This window comes from Sus scrofa, chromosome 14, assembly GCF_054392235.1.
Source record: "Sus scrofa isolate SSC_HxYL_T2T_F1_AM1 chromosome 14, Sscrofa_HxYL_maternal_Yorkshire_Landrace_v2.0, whole genome shotgun sequence".
Classification (NCBI taxonomy): Eukaryota; Metazoa; Chordata; class Mammalia; order Artiodactyla; family Suidae; genus Sus; species Sus scrofa.
Genome location: NC_139396.1, coordinates 36,481,807 through 36,504,848, shown reverse-complemented (window position 1 = coordinate 36,504,848; position 23,042 = coordinate 36,481,807). Strand labels below are relative to the sequence as shown.

Below are 23,042 nucleotides of genomic sequence, written 5' to 3'. Positions count from 1 at the left end.
GAGGGTGAAAAATATACCTGAGAAAATTATGGCTTTACAGGAAGCAAAGACGTAACCAAACATAATGAACTCAAAAAGACCCACACCAAGAAATATCATAATTAAAATGGCAAATTCTAGGAGTTCCCCTTGTGGCACATCAGAAATGAATCCAACTAGGAACCATGAGGTTGCTGGTTCAATCTCTGGCCTCACCCAGGGGGTTAAGGATCCAGTGTTGCCATGAGCTGTGGGTGTAGGCCAGCAGCTACAGCTCTGATTTGACCCATAGCCTGGGAACTTCCATATGCCACAAGACAGGCCCTAAAAAGCAAAAAAAAAAAAAAAAAAAAAATTTAAATTTTAAAGGCAGCAATGGAAAAACAATGTGTCATATAAAGAGAACTCTGATAATGCTATCAACTGAATTCTCTGTAGAAAACTTGCAGGCTGGAAGGGAGTGGTATAATATATTTAAAGTACTAAAAGGGAAAAACCTGCAACCTAGGACACTCTACCCAGCAAGATTATCATTCAGAATTGAAGCAGAGAGAAAGAATTTCTCAGAGACAGAAAACTAAAAGAGTTCATGAAAATTAAACATATTCTAAAAGAAATGGTAAAGGGTAGTCTCTGTGTAGAAAAGAAGTTAAGAATCTATAGGAAAGAGAAAATCCCACTAGGAAAGGCAAATATATAATAAAGATTGAGGATCAACCACTTAAATACACCAGATTAAAGATTTAAAAACACATAAAAATGTTAAAGTGATAAATAAACAGTCAAGAAATAAACATAAAGATGGAAAACATGACATCAAAACAAAATGCAGGGGAGGGTAATAAAGATGTAGCTCTTTAAAATGTGTTTGAATTTAGAGAACTATCAGCTTAAAACAAGTATATATAATTATACATCAACATATATGGACCCCACGGTAAGCACAAATCAAAAACCTACAATAGATATGCAAAAACTGAATAGAAAGGAACACAAGCACAATACTAAAGAAAATCATCCAACCACAAAGGAAGAAACAAAAAAGAAATGAACAGAGAAGAACTACAAAGAAAACTAGAAAAAAGTAATAAAATGGAAATAAGTACATACCTCTCAATAATTACTTTACTTTTTATTATAGCATGGTTGATTGACTATGTCATACTAGTTTCAAGTGTATAACATATAGATTCAATATTTTTGCAGCATTTTTTTAGATTATACTCCCTTGTAAGTTATTACAAGATGACTATAATGCCCTATGATACAAAAAATATCCTTTTTATCTATTTTATATATAGTAGTTTGTATCTCTTAACCCAACACCCCTAATTTGACCCTCCTCATTTCCCTCTCCCCTTTGATAAAAACTAGTTTGTTTTCTATAACTGAATCTGTTTCTCTTTTGCATATATGTTCATTTGTGTTATTTTTTAGATCCCATAACATAAGTAATATCACACAGTATTTGTCTTTGTCTGATTTATTTCACTAAGCATAGTATTCTTGAGTCCATCTATGTTGCTTCAAATGCCAGAATTTCATTCTTTCTTATGGCTAAATAATATTCCACTATACATACATATGCCACTTCTTTATCCATTTGTCTGTTGATGGGCACTTGGGTTGCCTTCTTGTCTTGTTTATTGTAAACAGTGTTGCTATGAACATAGGGCACATGTATCTTTTCAAATAAGTGTTTTCTTTTTTTGCTGATATATATATCCAGGTGTGGAAGTGGTGAATCATATGGTAGTTCTAGGTTTTTGAGGAATCCCCATACTGTATTCCATGGGGTGCAACAACTTACAATCCCACCAATAGTGTCCAAAGGTTCCTTTTTTCCATGCCCTTGCCAGCATTTCTTATCTGTGTTGTTTTGATGATAGCTATTTTGACAGGTATGAGGTGAAATCTCATTGTGGTTTTGATTTCCATTTCTCTAATAATTAGCAATGTTGGGCATCTTCTCTGTGCCTTTTAGCCATCCATATATCTTCCTTGTAAAAATGTCTATTCAGTCCTTTTGACCAGCTTTTAATCAAGTTCTTTGATTTGTTGACCTGTATGTGTTCTTTGTATATATTAGATATTAATCCCTTATTGGATATATCATTTGAAAATATCTTCTCTCATTTAGTAGGCAGCATTTTCACTTTGTTGATAGGCTCCTTTGCTGTAAAAAAGTGGGACAGACATCCAAGGGGAGATGGACCAGGACTTTAGTTCAAGCAGGGCAAGCCAATCAAGAATAACCTGGCAAATGCTAGGGCAGGCATCTCTCCATCAAGTCTGAGAGTAAACCAGCACCCACATACTCCTCAGGAGTTGAGTCTAAGCTTCTCCAGCCTTCCTCTCTGTCCCAGTGGTTCTCCACCTACCAAGGGGGTCTGTCTCCTATGCATAAGACCCCAGGACTGGGATGCTCAGTCTGAGGCTCAATATGCTCATACCCAGGGAAGGTGTTTACACCATGCAATCTCTCTTTCCCTCCAATTCCACTCCCAGGGCCCTAAGTCCTGCCACTACTGCTTTTCCTCTCATCCTATATAATTATGTGTATATCTCTCCCACAGCCTTGGTGATACAGGAGTTCTTCTGCCATTTTTCAGCTAGTTTCAGTGAGAGCTGTTTCACATATAGATGTATTTTATATGTACTCAATCATATTCAGTGTTTAGAAACTAAAAGCATTCCCTCTAAGATACAAAACAAGACAAGGATGCCTCTCACATCACTTTTATTCAACATAAAATTAGAAGAGGCAGCCACACCAATCAGACAAGTAAAGGAAATGAAATGAATCCAAATTGAAAAGGAAGAAGGAAAACTGTCACAGTTTGCAGATGACAGGATACTATACATGGAAACTCCTAGAGATACTACCAAAAAGCTACTAGAGCTCATCAATGAATTCAGAAAATACGCAGATTACAAAATTAATAAATAGAAATCTGCTGCATTTCTATACACTAACAATGAACTATCAAAAAGAGATAGGTTAAAAAAATCCCATTTACAATAATATTCAAAAGAATAAAACACCTAGGAACAAACTTACCTAAGGAGGTAAAAGGCCTGTACTCAGAAAACTATAAGACACTGATGAAAGAAATCAAAGGCAACAGAAACAGGCAGAAAGGACATTATACTCATGGATTGAAAGAATTAATATAGTTAAAAATTACCACACTGCCACAGGCAATCTACAAATTGAATGCAATCTCTATCAAAAAGGCAATTCCCTTCTTCACAGAATTAGAACAAGTAATCCTAAAATTTACATGGAAGTACAAAAGACCTTGAATACCTACAAAACTGAGAAAGAACAGAGTTGGACGAATCACGCAACCTAACTTTATGATTAATCTTACAAAGCTACGTTAATCAAAATAGTATCATACCAACACAAAAGCGGACATATCTATGAATGGGACAGAATGGACAGCACAGAAAACTGAACATACACTTACGGTCAACTAATTTATGATGAAGGAGACAAGAAGATACAATAAAAATAGACGGTCTCTTCAATAAACGGTGCTGAGAAAACTGGGCAGTGACATGTAAAAAAATGAAATTAGAACATTCTCTAGCACCACACACAAAATAAACTCAAAATGGATTAAAGACCTAAATGTGAGGCCAGGAGGTCCCACTGTGGTTCAGTGGGTTAAGAACCCGACATAGTATCCTTGAGGATGGAGGTTCAATCCCTGGCCCCACTTGGTGGGTTAAGGATCTGGCATTGCTGCAAGTTGCAGCATAGGCTGCAGATGTGGCTCAGATCTGGCATTACTGTGGCTGTGGCAAAGGCTGGCAGCTGCAGTCCAATTCAACCCCTGGCCTGGGAATTTCCATATGCAAGTGTGTCCCTAAAAAAGAAAAAAAAAAGTGAGGCTGGATACAATAAAACTCCTAGAGAAAAACACAGGCAGAACACTCTGACATATATCACAGCAGTATCTTTTTGATCTAACTCCTAGTGTAATGAAAACAAAAACAAACAAATGGGACCTAATTAAACTTAAAAAGGTTTTTACCACAGCAAAGGAAACCACTGACAAAATGAAAAGAAAACCTGTAGAATGGGGAAAAAATATGCAAACATTATTACCGATAATAGGTTAATAACCAAAATACATAAACAGCTCATACAACTCAAAATCCAAAAAAACAACAGCCTGATTAAAAAATGGACATAATGGGAGTTCCCATCGTGGCTCAGCAGTTAGCAAACCCAACTAGCATCCATAAGGACAAGGGTTCAATCCCTGGCCTCTTTCAGTGGGTTAAGGATCCGGCGTTGCTGTGAGCTGTGGTATAGATCGCAGACACGGCTCGGATTCCGTGCCTGGGAACCTCCATGTGCCACAGGTGCAGCCCTAAAAGACAAACAAACAAACAAACAAAAAAGGACAGCAGACTTGAATAGACATTATTCCATAGAGTACATACATATAGCAACTAGGCACATGAAAAGATACTCAGCATCACCAATCATCAGAGAAATACAAATCAAAACTACAATATCACCCCATACCTATCAGAATGGCTACCATCAAAAAGACTCCAAATAACTACTGTTGGTAAGGATGTGGAAAAAAGACATCATTGTAAATTGGATTGTAAATCATAATTGTTAATTGTAAAGTGGGAATGTAAATTGGTGGGCCACTGTGGAAAAGAGTATGGAGGTTCCTTAAAAAATAAAACTAGAAGTACCATATGGTCCATCAATTCATTTCTTGGCATATATCCAAAGAAAACCAAAACACTAAATCATAAAAAAATCATAAACATATATGCACCCAATGTTCATAGAAGCATCATTTAAAATAAACAAGATACAAATGCAACCTAAGTGTCCATCAATAGATGAATGGCTAAAGAAAATATGGTGTATATATACAATGGAATACTACTAGGCCATAAATAAGAATGAAATTGTGCTTATTTGGAACAACATTGTTGGACTTGGAAGGTATTATGCTTAGTGAAATAAGTCAGAGAGAGAAAGACAAATACTACATGTTATCACTTATATATGGAATCTAAAAAATAAGACAAACTAGTGAATATAACAAAAAACAGACTCACAGATATTGAAAGCAAACTAGTAGTTAATAGTTGGAGAGGGAGGAGCTCACGTCTGACTAGTATCCGTGAGGATTCAGGTTTCCCTGGCCTCACTCAGTGGGTTAAGGATCTGGTGTTGCCATGAGCTATGGTGTAGGCTGCAGACACAGCTTGGATTCCTCACTGTTATGCCTGTGACAAGGGCAGCAGCTGCAGTTCTGATTCAAGCCATAGGCTGGGAACATTCTCTAGGATAGGTTGCACATCTGGCCACAAAACAAGTCTCAACAAAATTAACAGGATAAAAATTCTATCAAGCATTTTTTCTGACAAAAATGGATTGAAACAAGAAATAAGTTACACAAAGAAAAATCGAAAGAGAGCAGACATTAAACGAATGCTACTACAAAACCAATGGGACAATGAAGAAATCAAGGAAAAAATGGAAACCCAACACTAAAATCACAGGATGAGGAGTTCCCATTGTGGCTCAGCAGTTAACGATTCCAACTAGCATCTGTGAGGACATGGGTTCAATCACTGGCCTTGCTCACTGGGTTAAGGATCTGGGGTTGCTGTGAGCTGTGGCGTAGGTCACAGACTCGGCTTGGATCCCACGTTGCTGTGGCCCTGGTGTAGGCTGGCAGCTACAGCTCCGATTGGACCCCTACCTTGGGAACCTCCACATGCCGCAGGTGCGGCCCTAAAAGACCAAAAAAAAAAAAAAAAAGACAAAAAAAAATAAAATTTAAAAATATAATCAAGGGGTTGAAGCAAAAGCAGTCCTAACAGGGAAATTTTTTTTTCCTAACAGGGATGTTTATAGGAACACAAGCCTTCCCACAGAAACATGAAAAATCTGAAATAAACAACATTATTTAACACCTAAAAAAAGTAGTAGACAAAGAACAAACAAAGCCCAGTCAGCAGAGGAAAGGAAATAATAAAGACAAGAGAGGAAATAAGTAAAATGGAGATTAAAAAAAAAGATAGAAAAGATCAATGAAACCAAGAGCTGGTTTTTTGAAAAGATAAACAAAACTTGACAAATCTTTAGCCAAGCTTACCAATAAGAAAAGAGAGAGGAACCAAATAAAACTGAATAATAAATGAAAGAGGATAAATAACAACCACATAAATATGAAAAAATCATGAGTATACAGTTCATACACCTCAATATCAAAAAATAAAAAACCCAATCAAAAAATGGCCAGAAACATGAATAGACATTTTCCCAAAGAAGACATATACATAGCTAACAGACACATGAAAAGATGCTTGACATCACTAATTATTAGGGAAATATAAATCAAAAGAAAAATGGGTTATCAACTCATACAAGTCAGAATAGCTATCGTCAAAATTCTACAGTTATCAAATTTTGGAGAGGCAGTGGAGAAAAGGGAATCCCTGTACACTGTTGGTGGGAATGTAAATTCATGTAGCACCTATGGAAAACATGGAGTTTCCTCCAAAAAGCTGAAAATAAAACTACCATATGATCCACCACTTCACTCCTGGGTGTATATGCAGAAAAAAGGAAAACACTAATTTGAAAAATAATACATGCACCCCAATGTTTACAGCAGAAATATTTACAATAGCCAACAAATGGAAGAACCAAAGTGTCTATCTAGAGACAAGTGGATAAAGAAGATACAGTATATATATATATAATAGAATACTACTCAGCTTTATAAAAAGAATGAAATTCTGCCATTTGCAGCAAGTTGGATGGACCTTGAAATGATTATGCTAGTGAAATAAATCAGAGAGAGAAAGACAAATACTACAAATGCTCTAATGTATCACATATATGAAATCTCAAAAATAATAAATGTATATGCAAGACAGAAATAGACTCACAGATATAAAAAACAAACTAGTGGTTACCAAAGGAGAGAGGAAGGGAAAGAGGGACAAATTAAAAGAAGGGGATTAAGAAATACAAAAGACTGTGTATAAAATAGATAGGCAACAAGGATATATTATATAGCATAGGTAATTATAGTCATTATATTCTAATAACTTATAATGAGTATATCTGCAAAAATATTAAATCACTATGCTGTATACTTGAAACACATATGATAACAGTTCATCAACTATCTTTCAATAGAACTATCCAGCTCAATCCAGCCTAAATTGCTCACCTGCAGAAACATAAGCTAAATACATACTTATTCCTTTAAGTCAAAAAAAAAAAAATCCAGATAGTGGAGCAAGACTAAATTTAAAAATTAAGTATGATCAACACAACATCGTAATACAACTATAGTTCAATAAAACAAAAAATAAATATAACTAGTCAACACATTTTAAATTAGAAGAAAAGCATACAAAATGTAAAAAAAAAATTGGAGACTATCCTTAGTGAGTTGGAATACCAAAATGTCACATGGATATTTTTTACCTAAAATGTACAATATATGATAAGAATTTAGTGGATGGTTTGAATAGTAATTTGTCCATGAAATTAATTATTTATCTGTAAATCAGGCCAATGGGAAAATCCCACACTGATATACATGGAAAAATAAAAGCAGAAAATAAGAGCTTAAGAAATGCATGAAATAGGAGTTCCCATCGTGGCTCAGTGGTTAACGAACCTGACTAGCATCTCTGAGGATGTGAGTTCAATCCCTGGCCTTGCTCAGTGGGTTAGAATCTGGTGTTGCCATGAGCTGTGGTGTAAGTCACAGACGCAGCTCAGATCTGCCATTGCTGTGGCTCTGGCGTAGGCCTGTGGCTACAGCTCCAATTCTATCGTTAGCCTGGGAACCTCCATATGCCATGGGCGCAGCCCTAAAAAGACAAAAAGACCAAAAAAAAAAAAAAAAAAGAAATACACGGAATATATCAACAGATCTAACATCTCTAATACTGAGGACCTAGAGAACATAAACGAGAGAAATGAACAGGAAAAACATTCAAGAGATGTTTGCTGGCAATTGTTTTATGAGGGAGGAAAGATAGCAATCTATTACTTCAGAGTTGGTGACATTACCTAGAGGTATGGTCAGTTTTTCTGGCTTTTATTTCTTCTGCTTCTGAGATTCTTAATAATCTCTCCATGTTTTCTGATTCTTTCTTCTGCAGGTCTTCTTTACTGATGCTTAAATTTTCGTTTGTTGTAGTTTTCAGTTCATGGTTTTTATTTGGTTTTTTAAATATTTATGCATATATTTGTTTATATATTTAAGATTGTGTGTCTGTACTGATAGACATAGTGACTTTTTGTACGGATATGATTTGGTCAGGGTTGTGATAATCCCCGTAATCCTCTTCAGCCAGTGAGGCTTCTATCTTTTGTTGGTAATTTCTTCTTTTTTTTTTTTTTTCTGTCTTTTTAGGGCTGCACCTGCGGCATATGGAGATTCCCAGGTTAGGGATCAAATTGGAGCTGTTGCCACTGGCCTACACCACAGCCATAGCAACAGCAGAACTGAATCGTGTCTGCAACCTATAGCGCAGCTCACAGTAATGTGGGATCCTTAACCCACTGAGAGAGGCCAGGGATCAAAACCATGTCCTCATGAGTGCTAGTCAGATTCATTTCTGCTGAGCCACAACAGAAACTCCTTGTTGGTAAATTTGATTTTGGCTTGGCAATGTTTCAAACCTGCAGCATCTCATACTCTGATTGCAGTGGAGTGTTTGAACCTTAGCATATGGTAAGGCCTTTTAGATAACGTTGTGATGAGTGTGGATCCTGGGAGACTTGCTGCCTATCTTTTGCAGGTCTCTTTGTTTACCTCTTGTTTGGTCTGTCATTTTTCTTCTTGCTATGAGATTCACGGAGTTTGTAGCCCACTTTTACACACTTGCCTCCAAAACCTCCATTATTTTCAACAATGCCCTTATTCATGTACATTTCAATTTTGTGTACAGATAAAGTCAGTCTTCTGTGACAGAGCTCTCCCTGGGACCTGGCTCTCCCCTGGCAGTACATCTGGCCACTCCATAGGAGCTGCAGGTGTAGACAGCATATGTGTCAAATGGCATCCCCTTACTACACGTTGATGTGAGATAGAATGGTAAACCATGCTCATCTTAGCTTGCGTCTCCTGGCATAGAAACTGGCTTTACAAGTGAAATGGGTCAAGGAAAACTGAGGATCAGTGTCCTAGGACTGAACAAAACTCTCACCCTTTGAATGACAGCTGGGTGATTAAAATTATTCATGCCCATATAATATATAAATTCCAAATAGGAAAAGGAATAGCAAAGTCTGAGGTCTAGCCTTGCTCAAGTGAAACCACAGTACTAGACTGGGAGCTTAGGACTGAATGAATTCCTTCTGTTAACCAGATCTGTGCTGAATAGAGGAAATGAAACTGACCTGGGGGAAAGGATTATATTATAGATTAAATGCCATAGTTTTTCCTGCATCTAGCAGACAGGATTGAATAAATGTTTCTGCAGTTTCTTCATGGCTTTAGATCAATTTCCAGAGATTTTAATTTTTTTAATTTTCATAAATTAAATGGCTATTGCATTAAGGAGAGAGTCTTACCCTACATATTTACACAATCACTCCAGAACTCCCACTCACCTGACAGTTTAAAGAGGAAAAAGCTACTAGATATCTAGACCCATTATAAAGCTATAGGAATTACAATAATAGATGAGGATGAGTGAAATGATGAGGCACAATGCATTTTCAATATCTAGTGTTGGTCATTGATATCTATGTGGAAACGATGCATCTTTACCTCTACCTTACATTGTACATGAAAGTCAATACCAGATGGATTTAAGTTCTCAGTGTCAAAGGAAAATCAAACTATCAAATGCATAGAGAGAAAGGACCACAGGGTAGGCAACTTTACTTAAAAAATAACCAAATTGAAAGTATAAACCTTACTTCTAAATAGAACAGTAAAAATAAATGTGCCAACTCTTCGATATTTCCTCCCATTCAGTAGATGGTATTTTCACTTTGTCGCTGGTTTCATTTGCTGTGCAAAAGTTTTATGTTTAATTAGGTCCCATTTCTCAATTTTTTTTGATTTGCTTTAGGAGACAGATCCAATAAAAAATATTGCTACAATTTATGTTAATGAATAGTCTGCCTCTGCTTTCCTCTAGGAATGTTATGATTTCTAGTCTTACATTTAGGTCTTTAATCCCTTTTTATTTTATTTTTGAATATGGGATGAGGAAATGCTCTGATTTCATTCTTTTATATATATAGCTGTTCAGTTTTCCCAGCACCACTTATTAAAGAGACTGTCTTTTTTCCACTGCATTCTCTCGCCTCTTCTCTCATAGAATAATTGACTTATAAGAAGGGGTCATTTATGGGCTCCTTTTCTGTTCAATTGATCTATGTGTCTGTCTTGGTGCCAGTACCATACTATTTTGATTGCTGTAGCTTTGTAGTAGAGATGAAATCAGAAAGCAGGATACCTCCAGTTTTGTTATCCTTTCTCAGGATTGTTTTGGCTACTTGGGGTCTTTTCTGTTCCCATACAAATTTTAGAATTATTTGTACTAGTTCTGTGGAAAATACCATTTGTATTTTGATAGGCATTTCACTGAATCTGCACATTGCTTTTTGGTGTATTGTCATTTTAACAATATTAATTCTTCCAATCCATGACAGTGGGGCAACTTTCCATTTCTGCTCTTTTCAATTTCTTTCATCAGTATCTTATAGTTTTCAGAGTACAGGTCTTTTGTCTCTTTAAGTGCATTTATTCCTAGGTATTTTCTTCTTTTTGATACAATCACAAATGGGACTGTTTCCTAATTACTCTTTCTGAAAGTTTGTTCCTGGTGTACAGATATGCAACAGATTCCTGAATCCAAATTCTGTATCCTGTAGCTTTGCTGAATTTATTCACTGGGGTGGCATCTTTAGGATTTCCTATTTATAGTATCATGTCTTCTTTAAACAGTGACAGTTTTACATCTTCCTTTCCAATTTGGATTCCTTTTATTTCTTTTTATTTTCCAATTGCTGTGGTTAGGGCTTCTAATACCATGGGAATAAAAGTGGTGAGAGTAGAGTGAGCACCCTTGTCTTATTCCTGATCTTAAAGGAAATTTTTCAGCTTTTCACAATTGAGTATGATATTAGCCATGGGATTGTCACATTTGGCCTTTTCCATAGTGGTTGTACCAATTTACGTTCCCATCAACAGTGTAGAGGGTTCCCTTTTGTCCACATCCTCTCCAGCAGCTACTGTTTGTAGACATTTTGGACCAGTGTGAGGTGCTACCTCACTGTAGCACTTCTGTGGTAATCAGCGATACTGAGCATCTTTTCATGTGTTTTTTTTTTTTTTTTTTTTTGGCCATTGGGCTATCTTCTTTGAAGATATGTCTATGTAGATATTCTGTCCATTTTTTGATAGGGTTGTTTGTTTTTTGATACTGAGCTGCATACGTTGTTTGCATATTTTCGGAGACTAATCCCTTGTCAGTCACTTCATTTGCAGAGATTTTCTTCCATTCTGTGGGTTGTCTTTTCACTTTATGATTTCCTTTGCTATGCAAAAGCTTTTAAGTTTAATTTGGTCCCATTTGTTTACTTTTGTTTCTGTTTTGTTTATCCTAGGAGGTGGATCCAAAAAGATATTGCTGCAATTTATGCCAAGGAGTCTTCCACATCTGCTTTCCTGCAGGAATTTTATAATATACAGTTTTACATTAAGGTTTTTAAACCATTTTGAGTTTATTTTTGTGTGTGATATTAAAGAGTGTTCTATGTTCATTCTTTACATGGAGCTGTCCAGTTTTACCAGCACAGCTGATTGAAGAGACTGTCTTTTATCCACTGTATATTCTTGCTCCCTTAGTCAGAAATTAGATGACCCTAGGTATGTGGGTTTATTTCTGGGCTTTCCATCCTATTCCATTGATCTATATTTCTGTTTTTGTGACAATACTCTGCTGTTTTGAAGACTGGAGCTTTGTAATATATTCTGAAGTCAGGAAGCCTGATTGCTCCAGTTCCACTTTTCTTCCTCAGGATTGCTTTGGCTATTCATGGCCTTTTGTATTTCCATACAAATTTTAAAATTTTTTGTCCTAGTTTTGTGAAAAATGCCATTGGTAATTTGATAGGGATAGCATGGATTGCCTTGGGTAGTAGAGTCATTTAGACAACATTGATTCTTCCAATCTAAGAGAATGGCATATCTTTCTATCTGTTTATCTTCAGTTTCTTTCATCAGTGTCTATAGTTTTCAAAATACAGGTCTTTTGCCTCCATGGGTAGCTTTATTTCTAGGTGTTTTACTCTTTTGGAACAATGGTAAATAGGATTGTTTCCTGAATTTCTCTTTCTGATCTTTTGTTGTTAGTGTATAGAAATGCTAGAGATTTCTGTATATTAATCTTGTATCCTGCAACTTTACTGAATTCACTGATGAGATCCAGCAGTTTTCTGATCTCATCTTTAGGGGTTTTTATGTATAATATCATGTCATTGGCAAAGAGCAACAGGTTTTTTCCTTCTTTTCCAATTTTGATTCCTTTTATTTCTTTTTCTTCTCTGATTGTGGTGGAGAGGACTTCCAAAACCATGTTGAATAAAAGTGGGGAGAGTGATATCCTTATGCATCTCTGAGCAGCTATAGTTACCCACTGCTGAGAAATCCACTGATAGCCTAAAGGAGTTCATTTCTATTTTGCAATCTGCACACCTCTGCCCCTACCCAGCAAAATCAAAGAATTCTTTGATTTTGATACTTTGATTTGGTACTTTCATTACAATGTAACTTAAAAAAGTCTTTTTCATTAAAATAATAGTGTGATCTATTAGCTTCTTGGACATAGATCTCCAATTATATCCAGGTATAGGAAGATTTCAGCAATTACTATTTGAACTAAATTTTCTATCCTCTTCTCTCTTCACCTTCCTGAATCAATATTATTTAGACATTTTTTCTTTCACTTGAGTCCCACAGATAATGCAGGCTTTCTTCACTCATTTTTATTCTTCACACTTTGTTCTCTTGGAACTGTTATTTGAAAGTTCCTATTCTCTAACCCAGTTATTCTATCTTCCTTTTGCTCTATTCTACCACGGTGCTCTGCATTTCCATCTCATTCACTGAATTCCTCAGTTTCAGAATTTGTTTGGCTCTTTATTAGCATTTTTTTCTTTTTTAATTTTATTTTTTGGTAAAGAACTCCTTCTGTTCATTTACATTTTCCTAATTCCATTGAACTGTCTAAGTTTCTTATAACTCACTGAGTTTCCTCAATATATAGTTGTTTTTGATTTTTTTAACAGCTACATTTCAGTATCCCATGCTTTGGGTTCAGTTGTTGGAGATTTATTGACATTGTTGGTGTTGGCACATTTCCTTTCGTTATTAAATTTCTTGTTCTAACATCCATACCCAAATGAACAAACAAGGAGACTGCCATAGAGTGTGGTGAATGAGGGCTCAGCATCTGGAGCTTTAGGGATGCCCATACCATTTTCCACATTCTACATGAAAGAGACAGTCTCTTTCAACCTTCTCTGTGGGGTAGTTTGCCACTGGCGCTGCCAGGCACCTTAGCCCATTTCAATGTCACCCTGGGGAGAAAAAGGTGGCTCAGGCTGAGTTCCTCCTTCTCCACTGAGTCCAAACTAATCCTTATCCCACTTCTATGATGTGTAAGAATCTTCTCTCAGACTGAATTTCTACAAATTTTCTCTCATCTGTTGTGTTTCTCATCATTATGTTTTTGTCACAGTCAGTAATTTCTGGGGTTTTTTTTCCCTTGACCAATGTGAGTGGAGACATGGAAGGTTTGCCAATCTCATGGATATGCAATCCATACCAAGATCTTGGATGTTTACTGCATGATGCAATAAAAAGCAAGAGTCTTCCTGGGTCCAGAGTGAGGAGGAACTTTAGCCAGTTGCCATGGTCTTTAGAATGGAAAAGTCTTGTTGCTAAGCAGTTCAATCTGGAGCTTAATCAACTAAGAGATAAAAGGCAAGAAATTTTTATTGCCCTTTGCCACGTAATGTTTCAAATAAAAACATCTTTATTCTTAGACATTGGTGGCACAAACTATCATAAAGCTATAGCAATAAAATACCATGGGAATTATTAATTCTACCTCTGGTAAGTCAAGAATTTAATTTTGAAGGGGAGAAGTACTAGAATTTGCATACCTGAAGACATATACACAGCAATCAAATACAGTATGATTCTCTGCCAAATGATCAGAACTAAAGGAGGATCTATGTCCTTTATTCTGCTGTTATGTCCTATTCTGCTCTATTTTACTTGGTTGAGAGCCACAAAATTATGTTTTTTAATGGGTTGTTACTCATAGCTTGGAAAACACTAAATTAGGCTATAAATAAGAGAGAGCGAGAAGGTGATAATTAAAATACAGAGACAGCTGAATTTGATGAAGCTGTGGGGGGATGAAAGGAATTTATAAAAGTTTGATATATGGCAGTCTGTATCTAAGTTACTGTACTATTATGGCACCATATCACATTATTACTGAAAATGTTACATTCCGTCCAGATGTTATCCTAAGAGTCAGTGTATAAATTAATATTACAAGGACAAATGCAGTCTGCCTCAAATATTCTTGGAGTTAATTTTCCTATTGCATGCTCTCAAGCTGAGGTCTTAAAAATAAATCTGACCAATTTAAATTGGTTCATTTCACTTTTTTGGTTCATTTCACTCTTAATAATTCTTGTCACAATACATACTATATAATAATTACCAAATACATATCAAGACACCAAGAACAAATCATGACAATAAGATTTTACTCAAAATTTAGAAGTAGAAATTATGAGGATTTTTATTCACAAGTTAGATACTGGTGTCTGCAAAGATTTCATTTAGGGATATTCTGTTCTTATGGAGTCTTGGCATTTTGTGAAATATCCTCCTCTTTGGTACTAAAAAAGTACACAAATATCTGAGGATCTCAAGTCACTTTAATTATGAAGATACTGTTCAGCCTAAAACAAGCCCCCAACCAATTATCTGCAACAATCAATAAAGGAAAAAAATATCTAATTTTGTATTAAACATGCACAAAGAAAACTTGGCTTTATGATTTAAAGAACCATTAGTGAAACTTAATAACTACTTGTGAAATAAAGACAGTAGATTTCTCAGCTGACAGTCTATATGTTAATGAGAAAATACAGATGTCATAATAGTTATTTATAACTATAAACTTAATAAACAATGTGGGCAACAAAGCTCGATGTACTAAAAACATGTTGAAGTAAATATCAGTTCATGATTTCATTTTTTAGAGTGAAGTATACCAGGTAATTCAACTACCAATTTGCAGTTCACCTTTTACTCATTAATTAGTATAAACATACACTGTGATTCATTTCCCCAGCAGTTTTCATAGGTTTTTATAGGAGTGAGAAAGTAAGGAAAAATGATTGAACTACTTGGGTTGAGGCTCTTAGCCAATAGCGATGGAAGTGATGTAGCATAGAACTAGGCTAGAGATAAAAGATAAAATAAAGGGAACTCAAAAAGGGGGAAACAATAAAAAATTATTTTCATCCTTTATAAATTTTAGGAGTTCTGATTAAGAATAAAGTAGCCTGTTGAGAGTCCAGCAACCAGGCACAGACTACTGGCCCTACCCATTGCCTCCCTCACCCTGAAAACACACTGAGCATCCCTGGGATAGCAGCCTGCTCACAACAAAGAAAGAGAGAGCAAATAATCAAACTCCTACACCAAAAATAAAGAGTAACTCCCACAAAAAAAAAAAATACAAAGGGGTGTTCTTGCTCAGAAGTAGCCTTACAAGACTACAGTTTGGCTTCCCCAAATGCGCAGAAAAAGAAAAGCATAAGCAAGATAAAAAAGCTCAGAAACCATTCCCCGCTAAAAGAACAGTCAACAATGAAACAGACCTCTGCAGTCTGACAGACAATGAGTTCAAAAGGGAGACAGTGAAAATACTGAAGGAATTAAGGCTGAATATCTAGGAATTAACAGAAGACACAAACAGTAATGCAGATTCCCTTAGAAAGGAACTATAAAATTTAAGAAGGAGCCAAGAAAAGCTAGAAAACTCATTTTCAGGGATGCAAACTGAGCTAAAGGCAATAAAGACCAGAATGAATAATGCAGAGGAACGAATTAGCAACATGGAAGATAGAATAATGGAAATCACCCAATCAGGACAGCAGACAGAAAATCAAATGAATAAACATGAAAGCAATTATCAGAGATCTATGGGATAATATAAAGTGGGCCAATATATGCATAATACGAATTCCAGAAGAAGAAAAATAAAAGAGGCTTGAAAATATATTTGAAGAAATTATGTATGAAAATTTCCCAAAGCTAAAGGAAACTGCTATCAAGATACAGTAAACACAAAAGGCCCCAAACAAGTCAAACCCAAAAAGGCCCACACCAAGACATATTATAATAAAAATGGCAAAAGTTAAAGAGAGGATCCTAAGGGCAGCAAGAAAAAACAAAGCATTAATTATAAGGGAACCCCCATAAGGCAATCAGCTGATTTCTCTACAGAAATACTACAGGCCAGAAGGGAGTGGCAAGATATATTTAAAGTGCTGAAAGGAAAAAAAATTTGCAACCTAGAATACTCTATCCAGTAAGAATATCATTTAAAATAGAAGGGGAAATAAATAATTTCTCCAACAAACAAAAGCTAAAAGAGTACTAAACCCTTTCTGAAAGAAATTCTAAAATGGCTTCTCTTAAAAAAAAAAAAAGGTAAGAAGAAATAGAATGGAAGATACCACAATGGGTTTCAAAATAAATAAATAAGACATCAAAATCTTACAATATGGAGAGGGAAAATAAGAAAATATATAGAATTATTTTTTTTAATTTTTTTAAAAAATTTTAAATGACGTGTTTGAGCCCATATGGCTATCGCTAAAGCAAGAAGATACAGGAAGGAGTTAACATGCTTAAAAAACAGGGCAATCACAAATCAAAACCAAACATCGCATTCACAAAAACTGAAAAGAAAAGTACTCAAGCATAAAAAAAATGGAAATCATTCAACCAAAAAAAAAAGGAAGGAAGAAAAGGGAAACAAAGAATCAACTGGAAAACAAAGTCTAAAATGGCAGTAATTATTTATCAATAATCACCTTAAATATCAATAGACTAAATGCTCCAATCAAAAGACACAGAGTGGCAGACTGGATAAAAAAGCAAAAACCTACAATCTGCTGCCTTCAAGAGACTCATCTTAGGGCAAAGGACACATACAGATTCAAAGTGAGGAGATGGGAAAAGATATTTCATGCCAATGGACCAGGCAGAAAAACAGGAGTTGCAATACTCATATCAGACAAAATACACTTTAAAAGGAAGGCCATAAAGAAAGACAAAGAAGGACACTATTTAATGGTAAAAGGATTCATTCAAGAAGAGGACATTACAATCGTATATATATATATATTCCCCTAATATAGGAGCACCCAGATACCCATGAGAAATACTAACAGACATAAAAGGAGAAGTTGATGGAAATACAATCATAGGAGGAGACTTTAACACACCACTCACATCAATGGACAGATCCTCTAGACAGAAAATCAATAAGGCAACTGAGATCTTAAATGACACAATAGAAAAGATAGACCTAATCAAAATTTTCAGGATATTACATCCAAAAAAATTCAGAATATACCTTATTCTCAAGTGCACATGGAACATTCTTGATCACATACTAGAGCACAAAGCTAACCTCAACAAATTTAAGAGTATAGGAATTATTTCAAGTAACATCTCTGACCACAATGGCATGAAACTAGAAATCAACCATGGGAAAAGAAATGAAAAAAACACACCTCATGGAGACTAAACAACATGCTACTAAAAAACAAATGGGGGGAGTTCCCGTCATGGCTCAGTGGTTAAGGAATCTGACTAGGAACCATGATGTTGTGGGTTTGGTTCCTGGCCTTGCTCAGTGGGTTAAGGATCCAGCGTGTCCGTGAGCTGTGGTGTAGGTCACAGATGTGGCTCGGATCCTGTGTTGCTGTGGCGCTGGCGTAGGCCAGAGGCTGCAGCTCCGATTAGAACCCCTGTCCTGGGAACCTCCATATGCCATGGGAGCAGCCCTAGAAAAGATAAAAAATAAAAAATAAAAATGAAAAACAACTGGGTCAATGAGAAAATCAAGAAAGAAATTTACAAATACCTTGAGACAAATGATAATGAAGACAGAACCACACCAAATTTATGGGAGCCACAAAAGCAGTGCTCAGAGGGAAGTTCATAGCAATACAGCCTCTCCTCAAAAATGAAGGAAGCTCTCAAATTGACAACTTAACCCACCACCTAAATGAATTAGAAAAAGAAGAACAAACAAAACCTAAAGTCAGCAGAAGGAAGGAAATCATAAAGACCAAAGAGGAAATCAATAAAATAAGAGATTCAAAAAACAATAGAAAAAAAATCAATAAAACCAAGAGCTGGCTCTTTGAAAAGGTAAACAAAATGGACAAATTTCTAGCCAGACTCAGCAAGGAGAGGAGAGAAAAAACCCAAATAAACAAAATAAATGAAAACAGAGAAATCACAATGGATACTACAGAAATACAAAAAACCGTGCACGAATACTATGAACAATTATATGCCAACAAATTTGACAACCCAGAAGAAATGGACAATTTTGTAGAGACTTTGCAGACTTTGTTCAGCCTGCCAAAACTGAACCAAGAAGAAACAGACCAACGGAACAGACCGATCGCTAGAAATGAAATTGAGTATGTCATAAAAATACTCCCTACAAATAAAAGTCCAGGACCAGATGGCTTCACAGGCGAAGTCTACCAAACATACAGAGAGGAACTTATACCCACCCTCCTTAAACTTTTCCAAGAGGTTAAAAAAGAAAGAACACTTTTAAAGACATTCTATGACACCACCATCACCCTAATTCCAAAACCAGACAAAGATACCATCAAAAAAGAAAACTATAGGCCAATATCTTTGATGAATATAGACGCAAAAATTCTCAACCAAAATTTTAGCCAACCGAATCCAACAACATGTCAAAAAGATCATACACCACGACCAGGTGGGATTCATCCCAGGTGTACAAGGATGGTCCAACATACACAAATCAATGTCATACACCACATTAACAAAAGAAAAGTCAAAAACCACATGATCATCTCAAAAGATTCAGAAAAAGCATTTGACAGAGTCCAACATCCATTTATGATCAAAACTCTCACCAAAGTGGGTAAAGAGGGAACATACCTTAACATAACCAAAGCCGTTTATGACAAACCCACAGCAAATATAATACTCAATGGAGAAAAGCTGAAAGCTCTCCCACTAAAATCTGGAACAAGACAAGGATGCCCACTCTCACCACTGCTGTTCAACATAGTATTGGAAGTCCTAGCCACAGCAATCAAACAAACAAAAGAAATAAAAAGATAGGAAAAGAAGGGGTAAAATTGTCACTGTATGCAGATGACATGGTACTATATAGAGAAATCCCTAAGGACTCAACCCAAAAACTACTTGAACTGATCAATAACTTCAGCAAAGTAGCAGGATATAAGATTAACATTCAGAAATCAGTTGCATTTCTGTATACTAACAATGAAATATTAGAAAAGGAATACAGAAATACAACACCTTTTAAAATTGCCCCTCAAAAAAATCAAATACCTTGGAATAGACCTGACCAAGGAGGTGAAAGACGTATAGGCTGAGAACTATAAAACATTAATCAAGGAAGTTAAAGAGGAATCAAAGAAATGGAAAGATATTCCATGCTCCTGGGTTGCAAAAGTTAATAGTGTAAAAATGGCCATGCTACCCAGAGCAACCTGCAGGTTCAATGCAATCCCTATCAAATTACTCATGACATTTTTCACAGAACTAGAACAAACAATCCAAACATTTATATGGAACCACAAAAAACCCAGAATCACCAAAGCAATTCTGAGGGACAAAAACCAAGCAGGAGGCATAACTCTCCAAGACTTCAGGCAATATTACAAAGGCACAGTCATCAAGACAGTGTGTACTGGTACCAAAACAGACATACAGACCAACGGAACAGAACAGAGAACACAGAAATAAACCCAGACACTCATGGTCAATTAATCTTTGACAAAGGAGGCAAGAACATAAAATGGGAAAAAGACAAGTCTTTTTAGCAAGTATTGCTAGGAAACCTGGACAGCTGCATGCAAATCAACGAAACTAGAACACACCCTCACACCATGCATGAAAATAAACTCAAATTGGCTTAAAGACCTAAATGTAAGGCAAGACACCATCAAACTCCTGGAAGAGAACATAGTCTAAACATTCTCTGACATCAACCTTACAAATGTTTTCTCAGGTCAGTCTCCCAAAGTAGTAGAAATAAAAGCAAAAATAAACCAATGGGACCTAATCAAACTGACAAGCTTTTGCACAGCAAAGAAAACCATAAAAACAAGAAAAAGACAACTTTCAGAATGGGAGAAAATAGTTTCAAATGATGCAACTGACAAGGGCTTAATCCTAAAATATACAAGCAACTTAATACAACTCAACAGCAAAGCAAAGAAGCCAACAACCCAATGGAAAAAATGGGCAAAAGACATTTCTCCAAAAAAGATATACAGATGGCCAACAAACATGAAAAAAATGCCAACACCCCTGATTATTAGATAAATGCCATTCAAAACTACCATGAGATACCACCTCTTACCTGTCAGAATGGCCATCATTAATAGTAAGTCCACAACTAACAAATTCTGGAGAGGGTGTGGAGAAAGGGAACCCTCCTGCACTGTTGGTGGGATTGTAAGCTGGTACAACCACTATGGAGAATAGTATGGAGGTACCTTAGAAATCTATACATAGAACTACCACATGACCTAGCAATCCCACTCTTGGGCATATATTCGGACAAAACTTTCCTTGAAAACGACACATGCACATGCATGTTCACTGCAACACTATTCACAATAGCCAAGTCATGGAAACAACCCAAATGTCCATCAACAGACGATTGGATTAGGAAGATGTTGGATATATACACAATGGAATACTACTCAGCCATAAAAAAGAATGACATAATGCCATTTGCAGCAACATGGATGGAACTTGAGACTCTCATACTGAGTGAAGTCAGAAAGCGAAAGTCACACACCATATGATGTCACATATCTGGAATCTAATATATGGCACAAAGGAACCTTTCCACAGAAAAGAAAATCATGAACTTGGAGAAGAGACTTGTGGTTGCCAAGGGGGAAGGGGATGGAGTGGGATGGACTGGGAGTCTGGGGTTAACAGATGCAGACTGTTGCCTTTGGAATGGATGGGCAATGAGATCCTGCTGTATAGCACTGGGAACTATATCTAATTACTTCTGATGTACCTATGCATGTGTGTGTACCAGGTCAACATGCTGTACAGTAGAAAATTGACAGAACACTGTAAACCATCTATAATGAAAAAATTTAAATTTAAAAAATTAAAATTTTAAAAAAGAAGGGGTAATGATTTAATATGTAAGAGTTAACATCATGGCCAAAGACGAATGGCTAACCATTGTTGAAAATGAGCCCTAAAATTAAACTAGATATTGTTCACTCACTCCATAAACTCAGAAGGTGGGTAAGATTATTGCTAGATAATCCATTAGTAAATCAAATGCCCAATTTTTGAGGTTTGTGTAGTATTGATTTGAGAATTGGTTTAAGAGTAAGAAAGTAGGAGTTCCCATCGTGGCTCAGTGGTTAACCTGACTAGCATCCATGAGGATGAGGGTTCAATCCCTGCCTGGCCTTCCTCAGTGGGTTAAAAATCCAGCATTGCCATGAGCTGTGGTATAGGTCACAGATGTGGCTGGGATCCTGCATTGCTGTGGCTGTGGCCTAGGCTGGCAGCTACAGCTGCAATTCAACCCCTAGCCTGAGAACCCTCCATGTGCCCCAGGTGTGCCCTAAAAAAAAGACCAAAAAAAAAAAAAGTAACATAAATAGTGGTCTAAAGAAATGGCTAACTGATTATAGTTTTGGAAGTGGCTTTAGTAACCAAAGCAAGTTATAACCAGACGCTCCACATACCATAGTCTGCACAGTATATGGACATCCTGAGAATGGAAGTCTTCCTCTCTGCTGGGCCAGACACTGTCAACTTAACCAGCTGACTTGCACATTTAGTAGAATTAAATAAGAATAAGAAGCATACCATGAAGAATTGTGGGTATACAGGACATTGTTCTTGCTTTAATGAAATGACAGTTCCATAAATGACAGAAAAATGCTTCCAGAAAAAAGGAAGTCAAGAAACATTACTTTTTTAAAAAAAGATTTTATTTAAGCAGAAATCACTAAAACAGGGTCTAGTAGATGATAAGTTCCTAATCAGGCATATTTCATTTTTATAATACCTAGGAAGGGAAGTAAATTTGATCACTGTATTAGAATCCTCATAGCAGACTTAATTTTCTGTGATTTTTCAACTAGGCCAAGGGTTCTCACTTGAAACAATCTCACTACTTTAATAATCTGATAAAGACAGTGGATATTTTGCTAGATAAATAAATGTAAGCATTTTATATATAAAAATACTGAAGGCAATAAAAAAATCCCTACTGTGTATTTTACCCCAACCACTCTGTCCAAATTAGACCTCTAAACAACTGAATTACCTTGTCTTGCATGTTCACTTCCCAAATGTATAGTATCATGTTGGCACATAATGTGTTTTTCAAAAGTTTTATTCAAACAAAAAAAAGCAGAAATCAGTACTGCCAGCCAGTCATGGTTCTAGATTTCATGCCAACAAATATCTGATAACACATTTATATTATTGAGAAATTTTCGTGTGTGTGTGTGTGTGTGTGTGTGTTTCATTTATGAAATAAATACATACGGTTAAGGTTGACCTCAGGAACTAGTCACCTAGCAATCCTATAAATGTGGGCACTTTGATATCTTTGCCACTCTGAGATAATACTACTTTCCTCAAAGCTTTCCACCATTCTTTTAGGATTCACTGTTTTCCTTT

General features: G+C 36.1%; 2 protein-coding genes across 8 annotated transcripts in view; one reads left to right on the top strand and one right to left on the bottom strand.

Annotated features, from left to right (window-relative positions):
* Positions 1-23,042, bottom strand: part of GLRA3 (glycine receptor alpha 3) — a 488,702-nt gene that overhangs the window by 278,615 nt on the left and 187,045 nt on the right. The window lies entirely within an intron of this gene.
* LOC100153750 (disintegrin and metalloproteinase domain-containing protein 25) overlaps positions 1-23,042 on the top strand; it is a 38,111-nt gene that overhangs the window by 11,639 nt on the left and 3,430 nt on the right. The window contains exon 1 of one of the 3 annotated variants that reach the window (XM_084997693.1): positions 8,950-9,034. The exons of 1 other annotated variant lie outside the window; for it this stretch is intronic. The gene's annotated coding sequence lies outside the window, so the exon portion shown is untranslated. Of the gene's footprint in view, positions 1-8,949; positions 9,035-13,940; positions 14,136-23,042 lie in introns of those variants that run through there. One more of the 3 variants, XM_021074178.2, reaches the window with a different exon arrangement.